The sequence below is a fragment of the Pseudoliparis swirei genome, chromosome 13 (assembly GCF_029220125.1).
Source record: "Pseudoliparis swirei isolate HS2019 ecotype Mariana Trench chromosome 13, NWPU_hadal_v1, whole genome shotgun sequence".
Lineage (NCBI taxonomy): Eukaryota > Metazoa > Chordata > Actinopteri > Perciformes > Liparidae > Pseudoliparis > Pseudoliparis swirei.
In genome coordinates, this window is record NC_079400.1 from 18,266,393 (window position 1) to 18,293,690 (window position 27,298).

Genomic DNA, 27,298 nt, shown 5'->3' on the forward strand with positions numbered 1-27,298 from the left:
ACGCCTTTTTTTTGCCCCCGGTGGTATATTTTCGCTATGACGCGTCTCAGTTTCTTGATTTCAATGATTTATTGTCATTTTGTTTTCTTTGCACACTTGTTACTGCTGACCCATACCGACCGTCACGTGGGTCCTTTACCCAACAGTAGAGAGCTTTACCTGAAAATGCTCTTGTTATTGACCCCCCCACCATCCCAGATCCCTCCCCTCTTTGCACAGGTGCCCCAAACCATAAAGTATTAGCCTCTAGTGCAACGCCGATGATCCCCGGCTGGCTTCCCATCCGCCGCCGGTCGCGTTTCTGCCCCCGGAAGCTCTTTAGCCCCGCCTCTCGTAGTGTTTGACTTTAAGACGACAAGCTCACCCGCCAAGACCCGCAAAATACACGCCCACCGACTTCACTGAGAGGTGGAGAGATGTGAATGGGATTTGAAAACGTTATCAGAGAAAGAGAGAGAGAGAGAGAGAAAGAGATAGAGAGGCCTATTAATAGAAAAGAAAAGCAACCCCATTAGACGAGTATGAAATCAAGCGTCTCTTGTTCAGCAGACGGCCGCTGTGAGGAGAAGAAACACACACAGTGGAATATCTACAAGGAATATTCTGTACTGGGACCAGTGTGTGTGTGTGTGTGTGGGGGGGGGGGGGGGGGGGGGGGTGGACAACTCAGTCCTAACGTCAACACTTAATATGGGACGAGAAGCCTTTGAATTATTGATATTGCAAAATGTTGGTGGTGCAAAGTGTCTCCATTTGCAAAGCTGTGAATCAGAGATGACTGTTGAATCTCACACACACACACACACACACACACACACACACACACACACACACACACACACACACACACACACACACACACACACACACACACACACACACACACACACACTCTCTATGTTGTGACAGTATTGTTGCAGACTCTTACCGCGGCGGCTCGATGGATTCCCTCAGACAGATTGTCCCAACGTGTGTGTCGTCGGCTCCTATCGGGGCTTGTTTGTGTTTTTGTTTACACCGCGCGCCCCCGTCGCAAAAGGAGGAGTAGGAGGAGGAGGAGCGTTCACAACGGTCACAAAGTGGGGTTACGCCCATCTGGGACGACTCTCAAGGGCTTCAAACACAGGTTCCACCCTCACAGGTTCCTTCTCTCCCGTGTAGCCTGCGAGGGAGCAGCGTCCGCACGCCGTGTGCGACCAGAGGGGATGTCGGCGGCCATGTTCACGACTTTGTATAGCGTCGGTCTTCATGCAGTGTTTGTCGTCCAGTACCGCTCGACGATCTGTTTCCAAAAGGAGTTTTTTTCTCTCTCCTTGTGCTTTGTATGTATGATTATTATTTATTTATTTATTAAATAAACCTATATTTAAATATGCTTGCTGTTAGAGTTAACGGAAGGATATCAATCACAGCGGACGTGGTTATCCAGCCCCTGTAGGGATTGTCCATTACCTTTATAGAATCAATAAGCTATTTGCGATATGACTCCTATCCATTAGCGGCCGTGTCCTTTTATAGAATAAGTCTTTGATTAACTCATGTTGGTGTTAATCACCCATTACATACAAAGTTATATCAGATCCCATTTTATATTTTTGATGTTGAGGCCAGTTTGTGGTGTTTACGGCCCCAACGCGGCAGTAATGAGTATCTAGTAAGGCGTATTTCCTCTGGTAGAGCCGCCTCCCACTGTCCTCCCACAGTAGCTTCTCATTGGTGATGACATCATCGTCCTTCTTACCATTCACTGACTTTATCATTTGTGACAAAAAAAGAGTAATAGAAGACGTTTTGTCCCAGAGATATATATATTGCCATAGTTGTTTCTATGAATTTGTCCGTTTTATTTATTTTGGGGAAGGGATGAGACATGTTGATGATATTTTGTGTTCTTCTTTTGTTGATGATTTGCCATAATGACAGTGAGTATCACCATTGTTCTATACACGACTTTCTTACGTGGCAATAAAAGATGAATTCTGTAAAAAATGTTTTTAAAACTCTTGTTTTATTCTCTGTTGGTTTTTTGGTGTCCTGAGAGAGAGATGGGGGGGGGGGCAGATAGAGGCGGGGAGAGAGAGAGAGAGAGGTAAGTCATTTAAAAATCTCAATAACGGTGCATATCACACAATAGCATTTTTTTTAATAATAATTATTCTTATAATAATTCAATAAATCAATGAAATACTATATAAAATAGATATTATTCCAATAAATAAGGGGACATTGGAGCAACATGATCAGATTTACTGATAAAAATAGAGTTTGTGTTATATTATCTCAATATTTCGATGATTTCATTAAGATATTATATAAGATTTATATATATATATATATGTATGAATATATAAATATATATCTATATATTATTTGTATTTTCTTTATTATTTTTCTTTATTTTATATTAATTTTCTGATTTATTTGATTATAATAATTTAGGATAGTAATATATAAGCATTTTTTGCTTCTACCTTTTCAATCTTTCTGTTTTGTATATTAAATAGGATAATATTGTATTTTATTGCAATGATTGACTGAATAAAATACACAACAATTTATGGTCGTTAGAATTTGACACAGGTTTCTTGATGTCTAGATTTAATTTATTTACGTGATTTAAATAGTTCCTTTTAGCTTGTGAGCTAATCCCATGTATATTCCTTTTTAGGAATTTAAATGGAACAAATGATTTGAGGGTGTTTTGCAGGTGAGAATAAATCTTATGTTTAAACGTTTTGGCAGTTTTTCAATAAGTCTGCCGAGGCGTCCCAATCCATTTCCCCGTGCGGCTCATCAATTATGGAGCGGAAACAGTACTCGGCTTTTCAGAAATTGTATAAGTTATTCTCGTGGCCCAAAGCGGCGAAAAAATCCAGCATCTGTGAAAAAATGAAAGATTTTTCTTCCAAAAGCTTGAGACCAGGAGGAGTCAGACGATAATCTGTGAAGATGTGTTCAGCCGGGAGGGAAACCAGTGGCGGCGACGCCGGGTCCCACTCTGTCGTCTCCGGCGCCGTTGAGCTGTGAGATCATGTTGTTTTAAATTAGAAATGTGCTGGGTCGGCCCAATACATCACGCTGGAATCTGTTGAACTTCTTTTTTTTTTGTGTGGACAATTTCCATTATTATTGTTTTCAGAGGCCTGGAAGAAAAAATTGTGCCTGGAAAAAGTGTAAAGAAGAGAGTTTAAATAATCCACAGCAAGATGCCGGAGATTCATTTTTAAAGAGGTAAATACCTGAATGTGTCGAGACTCCGTCGTAGACTGAGAGTGATGCATTCTGGGAAGAAAAAAGACTTTTAACATCTAAGTCGGTGTCATTTCTCTCTGGAGCGATGCTGCCTTCAGACGCCCCTCTGGCAAATTGTGAATGAAAAAAAAGGAAAAAGCAATATTAAGAAAGAGAATGTCATGACCCCCCCCCCCCCCCCCCAAATTCAAATGCCAGATATTTGAGGTTCTACAGAAGATGATTGTAAAAGAAAAAAAGACTTTGATGGACATAGAGGAGAAGAAAAGGTAAACATTGAAGGGAGAAAGGCAAGACACAGACTAATAAATGGAGAAAACAATCTGACACCACATCACATCACATCATCACTCCAAGCCACTGCAGCGCTGACCTTTGACCTTTACGCCGTTACGGTCCAATATAAAGACTTCTAACCAAAATACATCCACGTCACGTATGTGGGCATAATGTTGAAGCTGAAGTTGAGCAGCGAGGCTGAAGTCATGGGGTTTTTGTTCACGACCCCGACAGCGAATGATGTCATACAGGAGGCCTGATGCATGCTGGGACGACCCTCCATAAGAATAGACTCCCGACGGACCGTTTCTCCTTTCTCTCTCTCTCTCTCTCTCGGTCAAGATAATACAGTATTCCACACACACACATGGACAGAGTGGGCTCTGAGGGATGAACTGCTCTCCGCTAAGCTGGGATCCTCTCCTCGCTCGTTTGAAGGGTAGATAATGCGGAGCGGTTGAATGAATAAGTTCCTCTTTCCATACCCTCCTTTGTCGAGGCTCAGTTAGACGTCTGCTGTCATCGAGAGGCCGCGCGTACGCTGCTGTTTATCTTGTCAAATATTCAGTACCCGTCATCGCGAGGGCCATAAAAAAGTTGTTCTAACTTTCACTTTTTTATTATTATTATGGGTGCATTATGGCTTATATATGTATGTATGTATATATACTATATATTTATATATATGCCTTTTAAATTGTGACTTTTTCGTCCCGATGTGCGCGCACACGCCGGCATCGGAGCTCTGCGGCGCGCAAGACGGAGATCGGAGTCGTGTTAACGCGACACTAGAGACAGAATGACATGCTGCTGTAGAGACGACCAACAACAGACGTATTGGAAGCTCATTCTGCGTTAAAAAACAACAACTAATTAATCCTGTAATTTAATCATAACGCGTTAACGCGTTATTTTTCACAGCACTAATATATATATATTATATGTATATATTATACAGTGGCGGGCCGTCAGGGCCAGCAAGGCTGGCCTAAACATCATCAGAATATATATTTTTTTCTAAATATATTTTCCCACAAATATGTATTCAATTATTTCCCAGAGTAAGAGTTATTCTCTTAATTTCATAGCGTTCCTCTTGGTTGCGCTGCTGCCAGCACCAGGTTGAGATTTGGAGGGCTGGTCTTTATGTTAGATCTTTTATCCAATCATATTCAGCCATCGTGTGTTGCCAGGGGGCTAAAATCTGCCCTTAGGCCTTCAGAATCAACATTGCGGGCGCTGGTAGCTTCAAGTGAATGGGAATGACAATGTTGTGTCAACCAATCAGCTTTAGAGTTGGCTCCTGTAGGCCTTCTAGAAGGCCCCGGAACCGGCACAGGAGCCAGCTAGCAGGCGGAGTGCTGCACATCTTTTGATTGGATTACCAATTTTGAGAGGCGGGGTCTATGGGCAGGTATATGCAGAACCTCAGAACTAGGAAACTGAATTTGATAAAGGAATTAATTCTTGGACTACAAAGCTGTTTTTTCAACCCACAATGGCGGAAGGAGGAGAAGATGTCGATTTGGTCGAGCATATACTTTTAACGCCTTTCTCAAGACAAACTTTTCAAGAAAAGTTAGACATCGTAAGGAGGACTTTTTCTTCTTCTTTTTCTCCGTCCCGATGCGCATTCTGCAGCGTGCGAGACGGAGAGCCGAGAGAAATGACATGCTGTTGTGTAGATACGATCAACATCAGACGGCTGTTTAGTTTAATAAATGAACAAAGACGTGCTATAGAGAAAATGACGGGGGCGGGCCAATTTTTTTTAATGTCATGCGATCTACCAATACTACGCCGCGATCGACCGGTAGGTCGCGATTGACGTATTGAGCAGCCCTGGTCTAGAGCCATGGCATCATAATGATGTAATAAGAGGTGGATTAATTCGGGTGGGACTAGGACCTCACTGAAGGCCCAGGCCCCAGGCCCACGGCCCGCCACTGGTATTATATATATATAATCTCACAAATCTCCTGGATTTGTAATAGGCACCTGTTAGCTGACATGGCAGCCATGTTTTAATCAATTACGGTTTGTGTGCAGGTTCTACGTGTTCGTACCATGCTGGTAGAACCCGTGGCATGAACAGAACCAACAGGACCAACAGAACCAACAAGACCAACAGAACCAACAGGACCAACAGGACCAACACTGCAGTGGGTTGAATTCTCTAGCTTTTGAAATCTGGTGGTGAAACATACACGTGGATCAGGAACCGTCTCTCTGTAGACCTCGACCCACAGGACCCACATGACCCACAGGACCCACAGGACCCCACAGGACCCACAGGACCCACAGGACCCACATGACCCACAGGACCCACGGGACCCCACAGGACCCACAGGACCCACAGGACCCACAGGACCCACAGGACCCCACAGGACCCACAGGACCCCACAGGACCCACAGGACCCACAGGACCCACAGGACCCACGGGACCCCACAGGACCCACAGGACCCACAGGACCCACAGGACCCCACAGGACCCACAGGACCCCACAGGACCCACAGGACCCACAGGACCCACAGGACCCACAGGACCCACGGGACCCCACAGGACCCACAGGACCCACAGGACCCACAGGACCCCACAGGACCCCACAGGACCCACAGGACCCCACGGGACCCACAGGACCCACAGGACCCCACAGGACCCCACAGGACCCACGGGACCCACAGGACCCACAGGACACCACAGGACCCACGGGACCCCACAGGACCCACGGGACCCCACAGGACCCACAGGACCCACAGGACCCCACAGGACCCACAGGACCCCACAGGACCCACAGGACCCACGGGACCCACAGGACCCCACAGGGACCCACAGGACCCCACAGGACCCCACAGGACCCACAGGACCCCACAGGACCCACAGGACCCCACAGGACCCCACAGGACCCACGGGACCCCACAGGACCCCACAGGACCCACAGGACCCCACAGGACCCACAGGACCCCACAGGACCCCACAGGACCCACAGGACCCACGGGACCCCACAGGACCCCACAGGACCCCACAGGACCCACGGGACCCCACAGGACCCCACAGGACCCCACAGGACCCACAGGACCCACGGGACCCACAGGACCCCACAGGACCCACAGGACCCACAGGACCCACGGGACCCCACAGGACCCACAGGACCCACGGGACCCCACAGGACCCACAGGACCCACAGGACCCACAGGACACCACAGGACCCCACGGGACCCCACGGGACCCACAGGACCCCACAGGACCCACGGGCTTACCGCAAAGAATCGTTGAGATCCACAGGTGAGCTCTCCTCCTGTGTGTAGATTAGCCTCATGTTTGGCTTCATCAGAACTTGACTCCCCTGGGGGGTCGAGCAGCTTCCAGGAGTAACGGTGGGACGCACAGAGGTGAGAAAGAGAGAGAGAGAGAGAGCTTGTGATGCATCTGGCCACCAGATGGTTCATCAGCAGGTTTCTCTTTGTCCTCCTTGACAGGGAATGGATCGCTGAGGGCCAGACGGTTACCTAATTACGACAGAACCACACACACACAAGTGTTGTACTTAGGTCACACCATGCGTACACACAGCATACACACATTGACGCTTGCTGTTCAGTACCTGGAAGCACACACACACACACACGGCTGTCTAATAGGTCACTTTCTTGGCTTCCCTTTGTGCTTTTCCCAGTATGCATTTCAGCAATAGCTGTCAGATGGCTCTTAATTTCCATCTGTCTCCACCCAGACACACACACACACACACACACACAGACACACACACACTCAGCACCGTTTACATTCAGACACACACACACAACTGTATACATAAGGGTGCAAATTCGGTTAAATGCACAAACACACAAAAACAGCTTCAAGATTAGATTTAGTTTTTATATTATTTTCTCACACACACTAGGGAGGCTAACTCTAAAGTATTCCCCCCCCCCTGACCAATAGCCGAGCCTCGTTAACCTGTTATTAACCGGCAGGATTAGTGCTTGGCGTGCGGTTTAAGTGCCTAACAAGCTGCAACAATAATTTACTATCATTTTGTTTTTGTTCTTTGTTGTGTCCCAGCTGTACAAGGTAGGTAAATAAATGTAATTTGGAATTAATAATGTAATAAAAAATAACCACAAATAAATAAAAATAACATTGAATATGATTGTCTGATTCATGTTTTATGTTTGTTAAAAAAATTTAAGAAAGCACTTTGAATCTGTAGACTACCTAATAGTCTTATTATTGCCATTTGTATGACAATTGCTCATATACTGTAAGCCTGAATAAGTATATTTCTCATTTTTGAACAAAGGTTAAATATTAATTCACAAGTTTTTTTTAAACTGCCCCCAATTTCTTTTTAAATGCCTCTGGATTTCAGTCAGATTTCAGTGTTGGCAAAAATTGCCCCCTAAAAAATATGTAAATTTCCTACCAACAAACATTCAGCACAGGGCAAACATCTGTCTACAAGTGAATTGAGCAAAGTGTGAGTGATCCATTAATATAATAAATATGTATTGATGGTGTAAAATAAAAGAGAAGTTAGCAACAGTGGGTCCCGTCAGTCCGAATGTTTTTCCTTTTCTTACTTGTATTTGGGAGGAAATCATGTTCTATTAAATTAAACGAAGATCTACGTTTCCCATAATGCTCTGGGGGCAGGATGGAGAGTCGTGTAGTGGGCTGATGGTTTCCCATTTTTTAAAATAAAATCTTTATGCCATGTCATTAATGTAAAAAGTGCATGACCCCGGCAGATGGTTCGTTACATGGAACCATCTGAGAAGCTGTCATTGGAAACTGTGTGGAAAAGGGCAGGCGCTCCCAGAAAGAACTTGGCAGGTGATTGGACGACCCATCTGCCAATCAAACTCTTGCCAAAGCCAGACAGGAGAAAACCGGAAAAACATTTTTTCCATCGAGGAAGGAAAGCCTTTCGGCGTTGGTCGCTGTGACCTCTTCGGGAGCCGCCATTGTTGTAGGAATAAACCGTCTCAGCCTCCCGGTGTCTTCAGCTCAACCGCCCACAAACTGTGTGTGTGTGTTATATATATATATAAATAAAGTTACTTGAATAAATAATTTAAGAAGTGGCAGAAATTACTTCTGAATTCTGCCAGAAAGAAATCCGAGTCCCGGGGGTTTGATCCCCAAATGTTGTTTCAGAGAAATCATGTTTTTCTGTCAGTTTGACATAATAAAACAATTCCCATGAGCCTCGCTGCTCTCGCTATAGGGAAGAAGGATGGATGAGAGCTGGAGCTAAATCTGTCGTGTATCAATTAATCCCAAAATTGACCCGGAGTTGAAAAGGTGTTCCCAAACGGCACATTGCGTTTCCTCAACGTGTGATCTGAACTTTTTAAGAATAAACCCCAAAAAACAGAATTAACTCTAAAGAAATAGTAAACTCATTCCAGTCCACACGCTTTGATAATCACCACGGTAACAATCAAGCCAATGCATCTCCAGCCTTGTCAGCACCACACACACACACACACACACAGAACATCCTGGAGAACCTGCATCTCCCTCCAGAGCGCCGCGGAGGCAGCAGCCAATGAGGAGCCTCGATCCGGTCGGTGGTCGGCGCGAGCCGGCCGCGGCGGGGACCGGCGGGCGCAGCTTCCAAACGGCGGACCTGGAGGAAAGCCAAGCGTTGCCACGGTGACAGAGCTGCAAAGAAAAATCTCTTTGTATTGTTACCAAGGCAACAACTGTGGCGGGGAGGGAGGGAGGGGAAGGACTGATGGCGAGAATAAAGGGAAGAAAGGAGGCGAGAGACAGGGTAAAAACAACAGGATGACGGAGGCACGAGGAGTTGTTGTCGGAGGTGCAGTCGAGCGGAGGCTGCATCGCTCCCTCCGTCTGCGCCTGCTTGAGGAGGTGCTGCTCCTCGCCGTGGGCGGCTGCAGTCGGCTGCGACCTCGTCCCAAATAAAGTTACTCAGCACGTTCGTTCCGAGTCGGGTGGAAACATCTGGAGCAGCTCGCCGAGTCCACGGCTCCTCCCCCGGCCCCGTGGGCCTCCATCGCTCACGACCCCGCCCTTCACCTCCTCTTCCTTTCATTTGAAATGTGACTTGAGAACGTTTATTCGAGTCATTTTCGTTGATCACCGATTCTCCTCTAGCGGGGAGGAATAACACGGTGGCCATCTTCCTCCTCTGGATGTTAGCGTATGTGTGAGTGATGAAGACCCTGGTCCAAGTGGCTCCTGCTCCACTTTAATACACATGATGAACGATGGAGTCGATCCACTCTGCTCACGAAGGCCCGGCGAAGCGAGAAGTTGACAGAAGGACTTGACAAGGAGACGATGAATGACTTTATTTCAACGCGCTCGTGGTTACATTTTGGGTTGACTTATGTAGATTTATGCACACCTCCGTTTATTTTCTTTTTTCCGGCTGCTCGTTACTCAAAGCAACTGGAACATTTCTCATTAAACTACACTTCTCACGCAGCTCCACACTGACTGATGGGCGCCAGGCGGGCGACGTTGGAGTGGAGATTGAATCAAAATCACACGAAATTGTGCAAAGCTCTGCAGAAAGAGGACAAGATCCAACAAAAAAAGGAAAAGGTACCCGGTTATCTAACGGCAGCGTCTCACCGCTCCTCAGAGCCTGGAGACTATCAGCCGCCTGGTGGAGGAAGGCGGAGGAGGACGGAGGGAGGGATTGAGGACCGACTCGGCGGAAACCTCCCGCGTTGGAGCAAATCTGGTCGGCCTTTCAAACGTGGAGTTTTTTTTTCTTCTTTCTTTGCTTTTTTCCCGCCTCGACATTAATCAGGCCTCTGGAGTGATGGAGAGAGAGCGAGAGAGAGAGAGAAGGCCGCCGGCCGCCTCGGTCTTTAATTGATATTCCGGCCGAGGAGTCGGGAATAATCAAATGTCAGTGAGCTCCGTTATTCCACTTGGGAGTCGGCAGAGATTAGGGAGAGGTGAACGAGGGCTATCACACTGTTTAACACACACACACACACACACACACACAGTCCCTTCTACAGAGACATCCCTCTCACACACACACACAGCTCTCTGCACTCAAAACCAGATGCACGCACAAACACACACTCCGGTCGTCACTCACAGGCTCCGCCCCTGCGTGCTCGTCGCTCGCCCTTTGTGTGCAGAGAGGTCGCTGAGTGGCGGCCATTAGTCTCTGCTGCCGGAGCTCGACGACAAAGACGGACCGCTGGTCAGGATCAGCAGACGGATGGCGGCTGCTGCGGAGAGGACGGCGAGCGGAGAGGACGTAGAGAGTCTTATTACACTTTATTCACATAACTGTGGAAGAAAGATTCCTTTTTTTATTTTATTTTTAATTGATTCTCACAAAGATAGTTGTACAAGTACACACACACACTTTGAGGCCATTGGAGGCGCACCTTCTGCTGCAGCTCATGGAGCTGAAGGACAACTAGAGGTAGGTAGGTGGGTGGATAGATAGATAGATATTAGATGAATAGATAGATAGATAGAGATACTTTAATCATCCCCAGGGAGAAATGTGTTTGAAGCGGCAGCAAACCTGTTTATAACATACAATGAAACAAATAATACAAAAATTTAAGTGTATACAGTGTATATAAAGTAGCGGTGCACGTTTTTTGATGTATGCACATTTACTGCAATGTTTTTATCAATGTGCACTGTCCCTTATTAAATAAACCATTTAAATTTAAATAAATATCTACATATATATACATAGTGGCAGACCAGGGGGGAACGCAGAGCAGACAGGGCCCAGGAGGCGGATCCCAAAGCTCAGGTTGGGGGAAGTGATCCACGAGGCATACTTCCCAGTGCAGGTGCTGCAGCCAATTGGCACATGGGAGTGGTCACACCTGCAGCCCATCAGCTGATGAGAGACAGAGACATGGTCTGTGTCTACTACCGGACACTTGAGCACTTGGAGCACTGACTTTCAGTGCTTAGGGCGCCACACTGACAAAACCAGCAGAATTCAGTGCACTGAAAGTACCCGGATGGCGCACTGCAAACGGGCAAAACATGGCAGTGTAAAACGATGGACACTACTGGCCCTAAACGGCCGCCATCTTGGCTACGTAGCGGAAGAGGAGGAGCCCTTTCGCCAGCTTTTCATTTTATTTCTAAAACAATGGCGGACGAGATGGCAGCACAAGCGGTCGACCACGGAGGCTCCTGCCGCGATGGTGGAGGTATCGCAGTTTCCACATGGGGTGGAGAAAGGGGTAAACAAGAGACAACAAGAGGGCAAGAAGTGCTTCATTTTGTCACTTTAAGTTTCGCGGGTATCGAAGCAGATTTGCGTACGTCACTCCCGGCTTAATTTCGCGGGTGCCGTGAACAGATTTGCGTCCGTCACTTCCGCCAAGTGGTTAACGTAAGTGTTCCATTTGATACAGACTCATCAGCCACGCAGTGCACGACAGATGTCAGTGCACTGGATCGCAGTGTACTTCGTAAAGTGTCCGGTAGTAGACACAGACCTTATCTACCCTCCACTGGAAGGCATCAGGAGAGAAGAAGGAGCGTTGGAACCTCAGGAGAGGAGCCGCAACAGACCGGAGGGAACTGGACCCTCTCACCTCTCTCCTCTGCCCCTACAGGAGATCGGACACCAGGTGTGAGACCGAAGACCAAAGACCCCGACCGGGAAGAATCCTTTGTTACCATTATATGCCCATTCCCCCCTTTTCCTATACGTTTATTAAAAGACACTTTATTTTGCTCTGGGTCTCCTGATTTTATTCAGAATCTCACCTCCAATTCCCCGGCTTGCCACAACATATATATATATACAGTATATACTCCTCTCCATCACCCGTGAACAGTCCTATCTGCAGCCAGTGACGGAGCCGACCTTCCTCACCAGTCAGTGGGTCGGGTGGAGTCTCCATCGTCATTGCTCGCCGTGGACTCTTCAGACCTGCTGCCCTCAAAGCGCCTCGTGTCTCTCGGCCGTCGTCGTTTCCTTGCGGCGCAAACAAGCGTCTGCGTGTCGCCATGAATAAATGCGAAGGCCGCGCTGAGGACTCATCCACCGTCTGCTCCGCGTTATGAGCGGCGGCCGGGAGCGCTAACCGTCTGCTCCGCGTTATGAGCGGCGGCCGGGAGCGCTAACCGTCTGCTCCGCGTTATGAGCGGCGGCCGGGAGCGCTAACCGTCTGCTCCGCTGTGTGTGAGTCGCGGTGCGCATGCTTTCTGCTCCTCGCCCTGCGTATATATTCACAAGCAGGAAGCGGCAGGCGTCTCCGCCGCGGGGGAGAGTCGTTCTGAGGGAGGGGAATAATATAAACCTCGATAATAATATTTGAGACGCAAAGGAGGAAAAGAAAGAAATGCAGCTGGAGCCATAATGATATATGCACATCATTATATTCCACCCCCTGATAATAGCGCTATACGTATCCATCTCTCCGCTAATCTACGACTATAAATTCAGTCTGTATTCTCAGCCGGTCGTTTACATCCGATACCCCGATGGCTTCACAATGCATGTTGTCGTTTGTTTGTTGGAGACAACAAGCTAACGGAGGTTAAATATATACGATGCAGTCTCGCTGTGAGTGTCGAGCCAACGGCATCAGAGCGTGACTTCGGCCTCGGCCAATTCATGTTTCTCCATTTTGTTATGATCTAACATTAAGTTGGATGGAGCAGTGGTTCTCAAAGGAAGGTTTGCGTACCCCTGGGGGGCCGCCGTGAAGGCCCTCCAGGGGCCAGTGAGATTTTTTTTAAATCTCACATAAATCGGGATTCATTCAAAAATCCTTAAAATAAATAGTTATAATAGACGGGACACCGGGAGCTGGAACATTCATGTTGCTGTTACGCACCCCTCCACCTCCTCATCTCCACCCAGTCCACGTGGATCCATCAGCTCCATCAGCGGGTCTGGACTCTCTTTGAATTGCCTCTCCCGAGATTTCTTCCCATTTCGGGGAGTTTTCTTCGCCTTTTCTTAGCGAGCTCCGGAGGGTCAGAAGCTGCTTCGACAATAATAAAATAGAAACAAAATTAATGAAAACAATTCTTTTTCTTTAAAACTACTTTTAATCCACCCAAAGGCAAGACTTGAGTAAAAGTGAAGACACCTTACTGGAAAATGACTCCAGTAAAAGTGAAAGTCACCAATGAGAATACGACTTGAGCCTCTGGCTTTTTTTCAACTTCTTCCCGTTCACATTATCCAAGACCATTTTTTCTAGTGGACAAAAACGGTGGAATTGTAACTAAAGGCGACGCCATTGGGCCCAAAAAGACTTTCCTCACCACAGACTTGCATTGGAACAGAGAACCGGGGAGAGGGAGGACTGCTCACCTCCACATGTCACAATGCTATGAGAGTGGACCCAAAAGCACGACTCAGACAGGAGTAACAAAGATGACTGTCTTTGGTTGAAAACAGGCTGGGTCAAAACCGGGAGATCAGTCGAAGAAGCAAACAAGTCCAAAAAGGTGCGGGGCGGAGAATCAGAGGTCAGGGCAGACAGGCAGGGTCAGAACAGGAAGGTCAGGAATATACTCTGATAACGCTGGAGAACTTGGCACGGAAACACAAGACAATCTGGCAGAGGACAAGTGGAAGTGAGGGAGCTAAATAGTGAGGGACTAATGAGGGGATGGGCTGCAGGTGAGAAGGGCGTGAGGACCAGGTGAAGGGAATGAGGGACTAACGAGGGAGTGATCAGAGGCAGGTGAGAAGGGCGTGAGGACCAGGTGAAGGGAATGAGGGACTAACGAGGTGACCAGAGGCAGGTGAGGGGAGTTGGACTGACGAGATGGGAAGCAGGATCTGGAATGACATGATACTTAGTGACAGGATGAAAACAACTACTACAAAAAGGAAGGCGTGGAGCTAAACTGTTACACCACATCACCTCCACATCCCCTCCTTCCACCACAGAAAGAAAATAGAATACCGGTGACGTTCCAGTGAGCCTGACGGAGAGTTCAGGATGTGACTCCATTGTTGGTCTGTTTTAATGAGCGCTGGCCGTCGCCCGGGGAAGGAGAGCAGTTGGATCCAGTGATAATGAGAAGCATAATGCTGCCCCCCCCCCCCCCGTCACAATAAGACCTGCGAGGTCGCTTCACACGAAATTAGAGTTGAGAGAAAGTCTCGGGGTTCAGTGAGGGAGGGGGGGGGATTCAAAATGCTTTGAAGAGGAGTCACAACAACAGCGTTGGATGGCTCTTGTGGGTTTTCACATGAGAAGCAGCTCGTTTCTGATGACTTTGCCTCAGAGCGTCGCCTCGTCAGCCTCCCTGAGGGCAGAGTTCACACCGTCTGCCTCTTTCTTTTTCATCCCGGGCCGATTTTAGAATATTCAGACGTTTTCATTTGTGAGATCTTGAGATCTTTTTTAGTTTGCATGCAGGCGTCGCGTCACGCCGCTTTTCAGTCTCATCTGACGTTGGAGGCGTGGCCTCTCAGTCGCACGCCGTTTGATGTGGATTCACTTTGTTTATCCCGCGGAGAACGGTTTTACGGTGACGCTCCAGGCGTCATTCACCTCGAGCCCCGACTGTATACTTCAAAAACTGGTGCTGACCAACAAGCTTTTTTACATGACATGTCATTTAGCAGACGCTTTTATCCAAAGCGACTTACAATAAGTTCATCAACCACGAGGACACACTCGGAGCAACAAGAATCCAGAAAGTAACATTTCTTCAAGAAAGTCAAACTACAAAAGTACCATCAGTAAGAGCCACTGAAGTGCTAATCTGTTTTTAATCCAGATATTCAGAAAGCTTTTGAGGCAGGAGCACCAACAGCTGTGCAACGCTCTGGTTTTCAGATTCCACATACATTTAAATATTCTATGTTCTGCTTTTTGTTTTTTCTGTTTCTATATTATTCTGCACCATCTTTTACAGTGTTTTGTTTGCTCTTTTAACTGTTGACATGTGTTGGCTCCTGTTATTGCGAATCTGTTTTAATTGACTACTGAACTGCACTTTGTGACACACAAGTGCAAAATATAAATAAACTTTACTGACTTATACCTTCACGGTGCGTGCGCTACTGTAGAATAACTAGTGGTGTCACGGTTTACATCGACTTGGTACCACCGGATTGGTTCTCGTGATCCATAACGACGAGCGGGCTGCCAATAATCAATCAATACTCGACTTCCATCCCTAGAAAGTTGGTAAAAAATAGACTTTGAATAGAAGAAGTGCTTAAAGTGACGTATAACATACATGAGGCTTCACTTTGACAATATGTTATGATCTTTTGGTGGTAGTGCAGCACCTTAAGAGAGTAATTTGGCCTTAATGTTAAAGCAAACAGTCAAAAGTTTGGACGGGAGGAGGAGCTGCCTTTTAGCTTTCGGCTCATTTATGTCCAAACTGTCAAACTAAGTGAATCGGGGCTCGTAAACAACAACAACTAGTTTGGCATTTCGACATTTAATGACATCCTACTAAAATTAGAGAGAGCTTGATGGGGGAGGGGACGTCAGTGTGATTGACTGCACTCTTTTCCCTGGCATCTTAACACTGACATGCGTCAGCGTGCTCATTAAGAGCCAGCGGAGCACTCTTTAGTTAAAGGTAGGATCAGTGGAGGCGGAGAGATTTTAATGTTTCGGTTTTTTAAAGAGTGAAGTGTCTTAAATCGAGTAAAAAGATCAGCGACTACACACAGTGGATGGTTTGGAGGTCAGGTAGTTACAGCGGTTCATTATATGAACTGAGACTTATGCCTTAGAGGAGGCTAAGTGGTGACTAGTGGACAGGTGAGGAATGACAGGACAATGATGAATGACACTTAAATATAGGAAAATAGATGCTTCTGGAGAAGAGGCAGCAGCAGATTGAACTCGACGAGACGAGGTCCAGGCTGCATGGTGTGCAGTTTATCTTGTTCCAGTCCAGCTCTCCAATTATGAGGAAGTGCCCGCCAAAATAAATGTCCATCTCTCTCCCCTCACAGCAGTAAACTTGTGCATTTTGCAGTTATTTTCCTAAAGATGGTTTTTAATGTGAGCTCAGCTCACCAATACGAATACGCACAGCAGTTTAAGAAACTTTATCCGGAAGAGCAAGAAGCGAACGGGCTGGTTTTTGTTTTCTTGGTGGCACCTGAGCTTTAAAAAAATGAAGTAAATGCTCTAAAATATGAACATGTCCTCATTAACTCAACCCACTTACCTGCTTACTAATGTTATCAGCCATCCACACACGCACACACACACACTGGGCAAGGCGCCAGTGCTCCCAGATGGCCGTAGCCAGTGAAATGTGAATGCTAGTTAGCACGCTGCTATCAGGTCCGTCTCGCTGAGCGTCAACAAAATAAAGTTTAAAAAAGAGCTACAGGTGCAACTTGTGCAAAAGAATCTTTCCTTTTTGATTTTTTTAAATATTTTATGTATTTTTTACGCGGCGCGAGCAATAAGACGTGATTATTATGACCCAATAGTTGAGCTCACGTGTCTGTGGTCCAAAAGAAAAGATATTCATCTTTATTGCATAAATTGGCGACTCTCTCTTTATCTTTTTTTTGGACGATCATTTTGAATATCACATTGACGTTGAAAGAAAGGGATGATAAAAAGAGGGAGAGAAAAGGGCAAATCAAAAATCGCGGCAAGGTCATTTGAAGATTTGGTCTTTTCCATGAGTCCCACAAAGCAGATGGAGACACACTTTGTTTGATTGTGATCCTCACAAATATGTATAGTACATATAACATTTTTATATTTGACACAGCGTAACATCTTTTCTATTGTATATACACTACTGTTCAAAAGTTTGGGGTCATCGAGACAATTTCGTGTCTTCCATGAAAACTCACTTTTATTTATCAAATGAATTGAAAATTGAATAGAACATATAGTCAAGACATTGACAAGGTTAGAAATAGTGATTAATATTTGAAGTATTAATTTTGTTCTTCAAACTTCAAGCTCAAAGGAAGGCCAGTTGTATAGCTTATATCTCCAGCATAACTGTTTTCAGCTGTGCTAACATAATTGCACAAGGGTTTTCTAATCAGATATTAGTCTTCTAAGGCGATTAGCAAACACAATGTACCATTAGAACACTGGAGTGATAGTTGATGGAAATGGGCCTCTATACACCTCTGGAGATATTTCATTAGAAACCAGACGTTTCCACCTAGAATAGTCATTTACCACATTAACAATGTATAGAGTGTATTTCTGATTAATGTTATCTTTATTGAAAAAACAGTGCTTTTCTTTGAAAAATAAAGACATTTCTAAGTGACCAGGAAGATTAGAGAGAAACAAAATAAACACAGGGCTAAAATGGTGGAAAATGCAATATGAATCACAAATAGCTGATCAAGGAATTTTCCAGAACAGGTGGCTGACATTATGATCATGATTTATACGTTCACGTCTTACTCTGAACCTTGCACCTGCGTCGAAGATTATTTTGTTATTTGTTATAATGAGGTAAAATAGAATGAGGAATTCTTTGTTTCGACCTGTGTTGTTTACATTCGATGTCAAGTAACGGACATTTAGTGAGATAGCGAAGTCCATTCATACCGACTGCGATAGCATTTAATTTGATCCCGTGGAGATACTGTTCCTACATTAGTACACTGTGTTAAAAAGTTTACGTGTACCGGAGTCCGTTTATAGCAAAGAAGCAAAAAGGCTGGTAGTTCAGGTTAAAAACAATAGATATACTTTAATCAAAATGTTCCTGTCGTGTGGCAAACTTTGTATAAGAAAGTTTTTTTGGCTTGCATGTCGTGCCCTCGAGATGAAAACATCTGTTTGCTCCAGATTTGATCCACTCCAGCTCCCACGTGCATGGAAAGTGTGATCATCACAATAGAAACGATATAGAAAAAGATCTAAACGATGTTTATGTATTTTTTATATCGTGTGACAACAACAACAAAATAAAGCAGTCCATAAACTGGACTTTATCAACAGACCTCAAATGTACAGATGAAATTCGCCACCTTGTCTGTATCCGATGAAGCATCTATTGTAATTACCAAAGAGTATAAATTAAATGATCTTTTTTTTTTTTAAAGCAATCCAGTGAGATTGGCATTCACTTCCACAAACCACAGGAGGTTTCTACAGTTACAGCTTTTCCCTCATCAACTTACTCTGAATTTATTGTCGTTTTGACCATTTCCGTGTCATCCGTGCTGTAGTACCACTGCCTGAACTGTCTCTGGCGGGGGCGCTGTTTTACAAAGAAAATTATATTTCTTTCAATGCCGCTTCATGTGATAATCTGGTTGTAAATTTAAAGTCAAAGACACGCCAGCCCCGAGTAGAGGGAACATCGGACTACTGCATGCTGGTGAACATCATACCAACCTGACGTTAGCATTTAGCTCAAAGCGCCGCCGTGTCTCAGCCTTGTTGTTGGACTCACGTCTCACATCCTTCACACTACGCCTCGTCAGCTATTATTTCCTTCAGACTTTGGCAAAACTACACAGCCTTTTTTTGTTTTCACAGGCGTGTGCTGTGTTTTTGACTAGCTATGCACATTTCAAATTCCTTGTTATGCATCAGGCTAGAATACGAAACCGCCTGCAATGGTGAAAAACATGACTGCAATTTGCTGCAAAACAAAAGTAGCGTTGCTGCTAATATCCATCCTCATACCAGCAGCAGTGGAGCTTTTGTGGTCACACCCACTTGTCAACGCGCGAGCACGAACACACTTAATGAGCCGCTTTGGTGGCGGTGAGAAAAGAGCAGAATCGTTTCTCTCTCTGATGGAACAAAGTGTTTTGTGTGGAACCCAGACAGCTCAATAAATTCCAGGTATTTTGAAATGAACATGAATGGCCCAACAATAAAGAGCGAAACTATTACAGGGTTGAAGACTTGATGTTTGCTCATTACACCGAAGCCGCTGATTAACTCCGGCAGGACAGGAGTGGCCGAGAATGATTTAGATGTCTTGTAAAACAAAAGGTAGTACGGGAGATGCTCCTGCAGGATACCTGAGACGATATTCAGACGCCCATCATCTCCAAACCCTTAACGCTGCTCCGAGGGATCAATAAAGACTCCAATACGGAGGAGGAAATACACATTATTTTTTTTCGTACGAGCTCAACGAGGTAAATGAGTCAGACTTCTCTCTTAAAAGCCAATCATCTCAAGAGCTCATGCACTGGAGATGTGTGTGTGTGTGTGTGTGTGTGTGTGTGTGTGTGTGTGTGTGTGTGTGTGTGTGCGTGTGCGTGTGCCGTCCATCGTGATTGGCTCCGTGACCCACCCGACGTACTAAAGTTATCCAGGTGTCCGTGTTACCATAGCGACAGATGTGTGCGTTGGAGCCGAAGCGGGGGGAAAAAAGGATCTGCTGTAATTAGAGGCGGGCCCTTCTTGTGTCGGGGCCTCATCGGTGAGCTATGTGGATGTGTAAAAAAAAAACAGAAAAGATTATTCTCTGACGGTCGCTCGTCCACCTCTAGATATTCGAGGTACGATAATTTAACCGGAGCAAATAACATCAACATACATGTTGTTGGATCTCTGGATCAGAGGAGAGGAAAACCCCAAATGGCTGTTTCTGAGTGAGCCGGTTCCTCATCCCGCATTCTGCTGAGTAACTTGGTTTGGACGGGGTTACGGCCAACTGGAGCGGCGCCCACGCAGTCGCGCATAATAAAAAGAGATGGAAGGAATAAAAGAGAAGTAGCCAATCACCGGAGCCACAAACGGCCCGCTGCTGATGAGCGCCGTGTGCCTGGCAGTCACAGCCGCTCAGCGCCTCCAACGGCCCGCAGTCACTCCTCACGACAGAAACAATACTATTATGATGCTGTGGTTTGGGCCTCAAATCTCATCCGGCACGCGACATGAAGTAATGGATGATGCATCACGAGCATCAGGGCGTCGTCCCCGGCCCTCAAACAGAATCTTTGTGGCACTTCATACAAAAAGACTGGAGATGTCTTCATTCTTTTCATTCACCATAACGGACGTGTCCTTTGGTCGGTGAGAACAAATATTGCATGTGAAGCAAAAGCCTGACGTCTTTTTTACCGTTCAAAAGTTTGGGGTCACTTAGAAATGTCTTTATTTTTCAAAGAAAAGCACTGTTTTTTCAATAAAGATAACATTAATCAAAAGTACACTCTATACATTGTTAATGTGGTAAATGACTATTCTAGGTGGAAACGTCTGGTTTCTAATGAAATATCTCCAGAGGTGTATAGAGGCCCATTTCCATCAACTATCACTCCAGTGTTCTAATGGTACATTGTGTTTGCTAATCGCCTTAGAAGACTAATGTCTGATTTGAAAACCTGTGCAATTATGTTAGCACAGCTGAAAACAGTTATGCTGGTGATATAAACTATACAACTGGCCTTCCTTTGAGCTTGAAGAACAAAATTAATACTTCAAATATTAATCATTATTTCTAACCTTGTCAATGTCTTGACTATATTTACTATTCAATTTTCAATTAATTTGATGAATAAAAGTGAGTTTTCATGAAAGACACGAAATTGTCTGGATGACCCCAAACTTTTGAATGGTAGTGTACATCGTTAATCGACACATGAATTGACCTATACGGGGAAAGTATATTTAGGCCCAATGGCCCAGCCTGACATGGCAATGTGGACTATTTTTCCTCCATACACGCGAGTCACTAGTTTATTACAAAGCTGACCTGCAGTCCAGCACATTCACGCCTAGACCGGCAAATTACTGTCTGAATCCACCTGAGCGGCCTTTCTTCGCACTGTGGGAGGAGTGTGGGTTGTCTCAGATTTACACGTTGATTCAAACAGGAACAGGCCGGATGACTGTTTTATATGCGTGTTACATGCACCTTGTTTTCCATGTACTGAATTACAGCCGAACAAAGCCGTCTGTGTGCATTTACATCTGCGTCACTCTCCTCATGTGCACAACTCCAAAGCAACGAGCATCCAACACCGTCAGTATTAAGTCGACTGCAGGAGATCACTATGCATCTTGTCACACTTTTTAAGTAAGATGCCTTAATAAGGACTGGATTTATTCGGAGTAATTAGTGGAAATATTCCAGCGGCACACACACACACACGCACACACGCAAAGCATTACATCTGTTCTACAGTGAAAGATTATCTCTCCTTTTACAGAATACAGATTTATGAATTACAGCCAATAACGCTTTGATCAATGGGAAACGAAGAACAGCCCCATTTTGGAGGCGTTGAAAAACAGCAGCATACGTCAGCATCACAGCACATTTTGTAATTCCCTGGCTGTGAAAACGGGGAGGAGAAAAACATTTAATTTGGATAGTCTCACACGCCGCTAAATCACCTGTAGACCTGCTCGTGAAGGACGATTTCGAAATGTGAATGAACGTCTCTTAATACAGATTATTTGAGCCAACGTCAAAAGTAATCTTTTTAAAGATATTTTTTCTTCTTCCGTGCATTAAAGCGACGCCACAGGTTGAAGGTGAAGAGGGATTCCTTGTTGGTTATCCCAACAAGTGGACACCTCCATCACTGTCACACACCTGATGAGACTTTCACTTCGATACAACCGACAGTTGAAGGTCAAACGCACGGCTGAATGGTGATGAATCACGACGATGAAGTGAAGGACTTTGGGAAAACACATTAACTTTCTGACAGCATTTTTATGACACCGCTGAGCCGGGTGAACACACGGGCAGACACACACATACGCACACGCACGTACACACTGAAGGCAAACAGACACAAGGCAGTCAAACACGCATCAATCTCTTTCAGCGCTACATTCTCCCTCTCTCCGTCTTGCCTTTCTCCTTTCACCTTTCCCTTTCCTGCTTTCACATACAAACAGATAGACACTCAGGTGGGGTAATTGAATGTGACAGCAAATCCTGAGAGGGTTGTTGGCGGGTTATCAGGTTAACCTGTGAAATGTAACCCACCTGACACCGGCGGGTTGGCTCCGACACCTCCGGCAGACACGGTTGAATCACTCCCGCTAAGACCGGAGGCTAAATGCAGCAGCTTCCTCTCCTTCAGGTATTCGGAGTCATGGTGGCAAAGTAACAAAATGAATGTTATCACACTTTTATAAGAGCTGACATAAGACTGTGAACTACATGTTTGTCAGGGAAGTGATAAAACTGGATCCACTATGAAGGCCCTACATGTGGTGATAGAAACTTGGCGACTAGTAGCTAGTATTTAGTTTACCAACCAGCTAGCAAACTAGCAGCTAACAGGCTAGTCGGCTGTGAACATGCCAGCGTTAGTCACTCAGAGTTTCTTTCTGTTTACTTCAAACTGAGCCTTTTACTCACTCATGCCACTTTGTTGTTTTCAGGAATGCTCATTTCATTAAATGAAGGCGGAAGCACCGGTTCCCAAAGCTAGTTTATCAGCTTGCTAACCTGTTCCCAAAGCTAGTTTATCAGCTTGCTAACCGGTTCCCAAAGCTAGCTTATCAGCTCGCTAACCGGTTCCCAAAGCTAGCTTATCAGATCGCTCACTGAACAATAAGCTCAAAGGTTTTTTTCCCTCTCAACTCCTCTCTCAACGTCCACCATTCTTCCTTCGTGGAGCAGTGTGTTCTCTGAGGTAGCCTACAGAGGTTGTATACATGTGCAACACAGCATCAAACGCTTCCTTCATTTCTGGCCCTTCAGTTCTTTGTTCTCTCAAAAACATTCGCACTCTCAAGATGGACCGCCGCGGGGACCGCCAGACGCCTGACGTCACGTCTGGAAAGCAGCGTTACATTAAAATGATTGTGCCCGGGTGCACATATTAATATTTAATGTGCGAACACACGCCCAGACAACTGCAAAATAAAAACAATTGCTTCAGCAGCGTGGAAACGCCCACGGTGCAATTCCCATCCTGCAAACCAGCGTTTGATCAGCACGGCGGACAGCAGCAGCCGAAGCACCACATGTTTCATTTCATTTCCAATTCAGGGGCCAAATGTTATCGCTGACACCCGTTTACAGGAGTTGCGCATTGTCCAACATATGAGGTAACAACTGCTGCTCCACGATAACATAGAGAAGCCTGTACACACCCCTAAGCCAAGCAATCAACACTTCTGACGCACGAGAGGGCCCACCTACAAGGGTTCATATCGCCTTCCTACATGGGCCCCCGATAGCTTCTGGGCCCTGTGCATCGGTTCCATATTCAGGCCTTTATTCCAATAGCTCCTGTCAATAAGTGTGATCTAGTATTGTGCATTTCTTTTATTGGACTCTCTGGGAAATGATACATGTTGATCAGGTCGACTCTCCATACATATTCTCCATATTGGGATGGGGATGTAGGATGTGTAAGAGGCACATTTGTAATTTGTGATTTTGGCCGATACAAAATAAATTGAATTGAATATATATTGACAAAAAGTGATGGTGTAGGGTTAATCAGATGGAGCGAAATGCCACTGAAACAGATATAGTGATAACAACACTTCACAGTATCATGATAATTGAATTGTTTTAAATCTAAATACAACCCAGTGGTCCGGGCAAATTGAACTGGGGGCATCCGGCTTCCACAGAGTTTTAGCATGGTTGGAAATATGGTAAAAAATGCCAATACCTCTTTCTTTTCCATAATTTATAGTGACTTTATGATAATAAATCCCCAAACCGCTTAACCCTCCTGTTACCTTTGGGTCAATTTGACCCCATTCAATGTTTAACCCTTTTGTTACCTTAGGGTCAATTTGACCCCATTCAATGTTTAACCCTCCTGTTACCTTAGGGTCAATTTGATCCCATTCAATGTTTAATGTCGGTGTTCTTTCGGGTCAATTTGACCCCAGGCTGTTTTTCACTGTGTCAAACATATTTAAGAAATATCAACTTTTATATATATTTAAAGGGCTATTTAGGTAGTCAACAAACAAACATAAAGTGCCTCACACTTAAACTTGGAAAACAATATTAATTCTAATAATTTTCTGGAGGTTTTAATTGCTGGGGTCAAATTGACCCCAAGGGTAAAATATGTCAGTAAATATAAAGGTAACAGGAGGGTTAAACATTGAATGGGATCCAATTGACCCTAAGGCAACAGGAGGGTTAATCAGTATAATTTACTGATTTGTAATAATAAATAATGTACAGTGTTTGATATAACACACATAACCAAATTGTTGATCTCAATCTCCAATTTTAACAATAACAACAAAACTAAATCACTCACGTCTGCCTCAGACAGCAGAATGAGGGTGTGCCAACTTTCTAGAACTTACAAAAAAGTTAATTGGTATGCAAAGATGAAGAATACAACAATGGTGGAAATACTGCTGCAGTATAGTTACACACAGACGGAAAATAGACGGAACAAATATGCGGATATTGAAAATTAAGAGAGAGAGAAGGTTGTTAAAATTAAAATAAAAAAGGCACAAAAAACAAGGAGCACAAATCAGGAATCAAGGAAAGAGACTGACAGGTTTCTAGCCTTCACCAGTAGGTTCCCCTCTAAGCACCAAAGAATGAGCAGCCAGAGTGATGTTCCAGAATAACTTTTATGGTCTTAGGCCTGTCTCTGCTCTCCACGCTCCTGATCTTCCGTCTGTCCAGCTCCTTTATGGAGACAGACTCAGATACACAAACACAGATCGTCATCAGCTGGACTAATTACCAATCAGTCCAGCTGATGACAATCAGACACCGTTCCCTGAACCACACCCCCGCTCCACCCACTCTGCAGCCGAGCCTAAACACCCCCCGCTGCCACAGAGACATATAAAAAGTATGGACTGAGATATCGATGTAGACAGTTTCATGCCTTTCAATTCATTTCCCTTTTCGGTACTGCCATTCCACTTACAAGTAGTAGTATATACCCCAAATATTCACGAGGGTGACAATATCTGAAATACAAGTATCCAGGTTGACCATGGAATCAATTCTGAAGAAATATTAGTAATGATGTATGACAACTAATGATGGATATCAGCCTAAAACATTAATAACAATCAAGAGGTAAATGGACAGTTTCATCTTCTGAGTAACACAATATGGCTGCCGCAGTCAAAGCGTGCCCCATGCTCCTCCAGTCATGTCATCTTTTATACAATGTTCCCTGCACTTCAACAACAAGCACCGGCAGAGAGAAGAAAAATAAACGTCCACACTGATCTTCAGGAATTTAAAGATAGAGCCAGCAGCCTACTGCGCAATCTCACAGAGGCAATAAGAGGTTGTGTACCTGGATTTACAAATGTCAACAAAAAACCCATAAAGCGATGCTTTGTGAAAGGAAGACATGCAGCGCGGCGCAATTACACATCTTTCCTCTGGCGGCAGGAATATTGTAACGGTGGAAAGCGGGATTGAAGTTGCAGCCAAATAACGGAGCGCGAGGAGGATCTCGGAGACGTCCGCCGGGCGCCGTTTAGTGACGGCTCAAGAATCAACAACGCCAATCAGTCAACTCTCATTCCAACTGTTCAAAACAATCCCCTCTGCAAGTCTTACAGCGGTTCAGCTCGACACCAACAAAGCACACGCGTGACGAAATGGGAGCGCAATCGCTCGGGCGCCACGCGTGTCGTTGGCGTCGGCTGATGAGGACGTTTTAACTCCGTCAGGGGCCGCCGGTCGACCGATGGACGGTTAAATCTGAAAGGGACTTTGAGGCGGCGTCTGCATGTCAACCGTCGCCTGACGACCACGATGATGACAGGAGAATGTGATGATGGAGACGGATGTGGAGGACGAGATGGAGGATCAGAGGGAGGTATGTGATGATAATATCGACAATGAGGAGGAGAGAGAGAGGGGGGGATGAGAGATTTTCATCATAGTTATGACCTGATGATTGACTTTGGTGACGCCCTGGCATTTCCTCCAGGACCGCCAGCAGCTGGATAGGTCTAGTCAAATATAAGACAAATATCTGTTCAATTCTAGGAGAGATATTCATGGTGACACGAGCATAACCCCTCACGATATTGCTGAGATTGGCATTTAGCTGAAAAGCACCAGTGGCTGTGTGGATTTTTCATTCTTCTTTTTTCTCTTAAAATCCCCCTCTGGAAGCTTTCGCTGTGCTTTTTATTCACAGTTGACTTTTTATTCAGTCAGTTGAACTGTTGAACTCGTGGAGCGCTTCAATGCAGAGAGAAACAATTGGATGTTGAGGGAGTTAAAGTCTTCGGGGTGAACTGAGTTTATTGGGGAAGTTCGATTCTGACCGAGGAGTTTAAACAATACGCGGAGAGGGGAACTTCACACTCCTCTGAACTGAGTAATTCCACCTCACTAATCCTCTTCAGGCTGTAGACCTGAGAGCGCGCTGGAGTCAGCTCTTCCTGCGGTGGACGTCCCGGCTCCCTGACCCGGGTGAGGAGCCCCGTCCTCTGCATGTCAGCTGAGTCATGGAGACAAGAGTTAAAGTTAAAGACTGAACTTTAGGAAGAGATTGAAAACTCATCCCGGAATTATCCCCCTGACTTTATTGTCAAAGTGTGTGAGTGTGTGTCTGTCTGTGTGTCTGTGCGTCTGTCTATCTGTGTGTGAGTGTGTGTGTGTGTGTGTGTATGTCTGTCTGTGTGTGAGTGTGTGTGTGTATCTGTGTGTGTCTGTGCGCCTGTCTGTGTGTGTTTGTCTGTGTGTGTCTGTGTGTGTCTGTGCATCTGTCTATCTGTGTGTGAGTGTGTGTGTCTGTGTGTGTGAGTGTATCTGTGTGTATGTATGCGTGTGTGTCTGTGCGTCTGTCTGTCTGTGTGTGTGTTTGTCTGTGTGTGTCTGTGCATCTGTCTGTCTGTGTGTGAGTGTGTGTGTGTATCTGTGTGTGTATGCGTGTGTGTCTGTGCA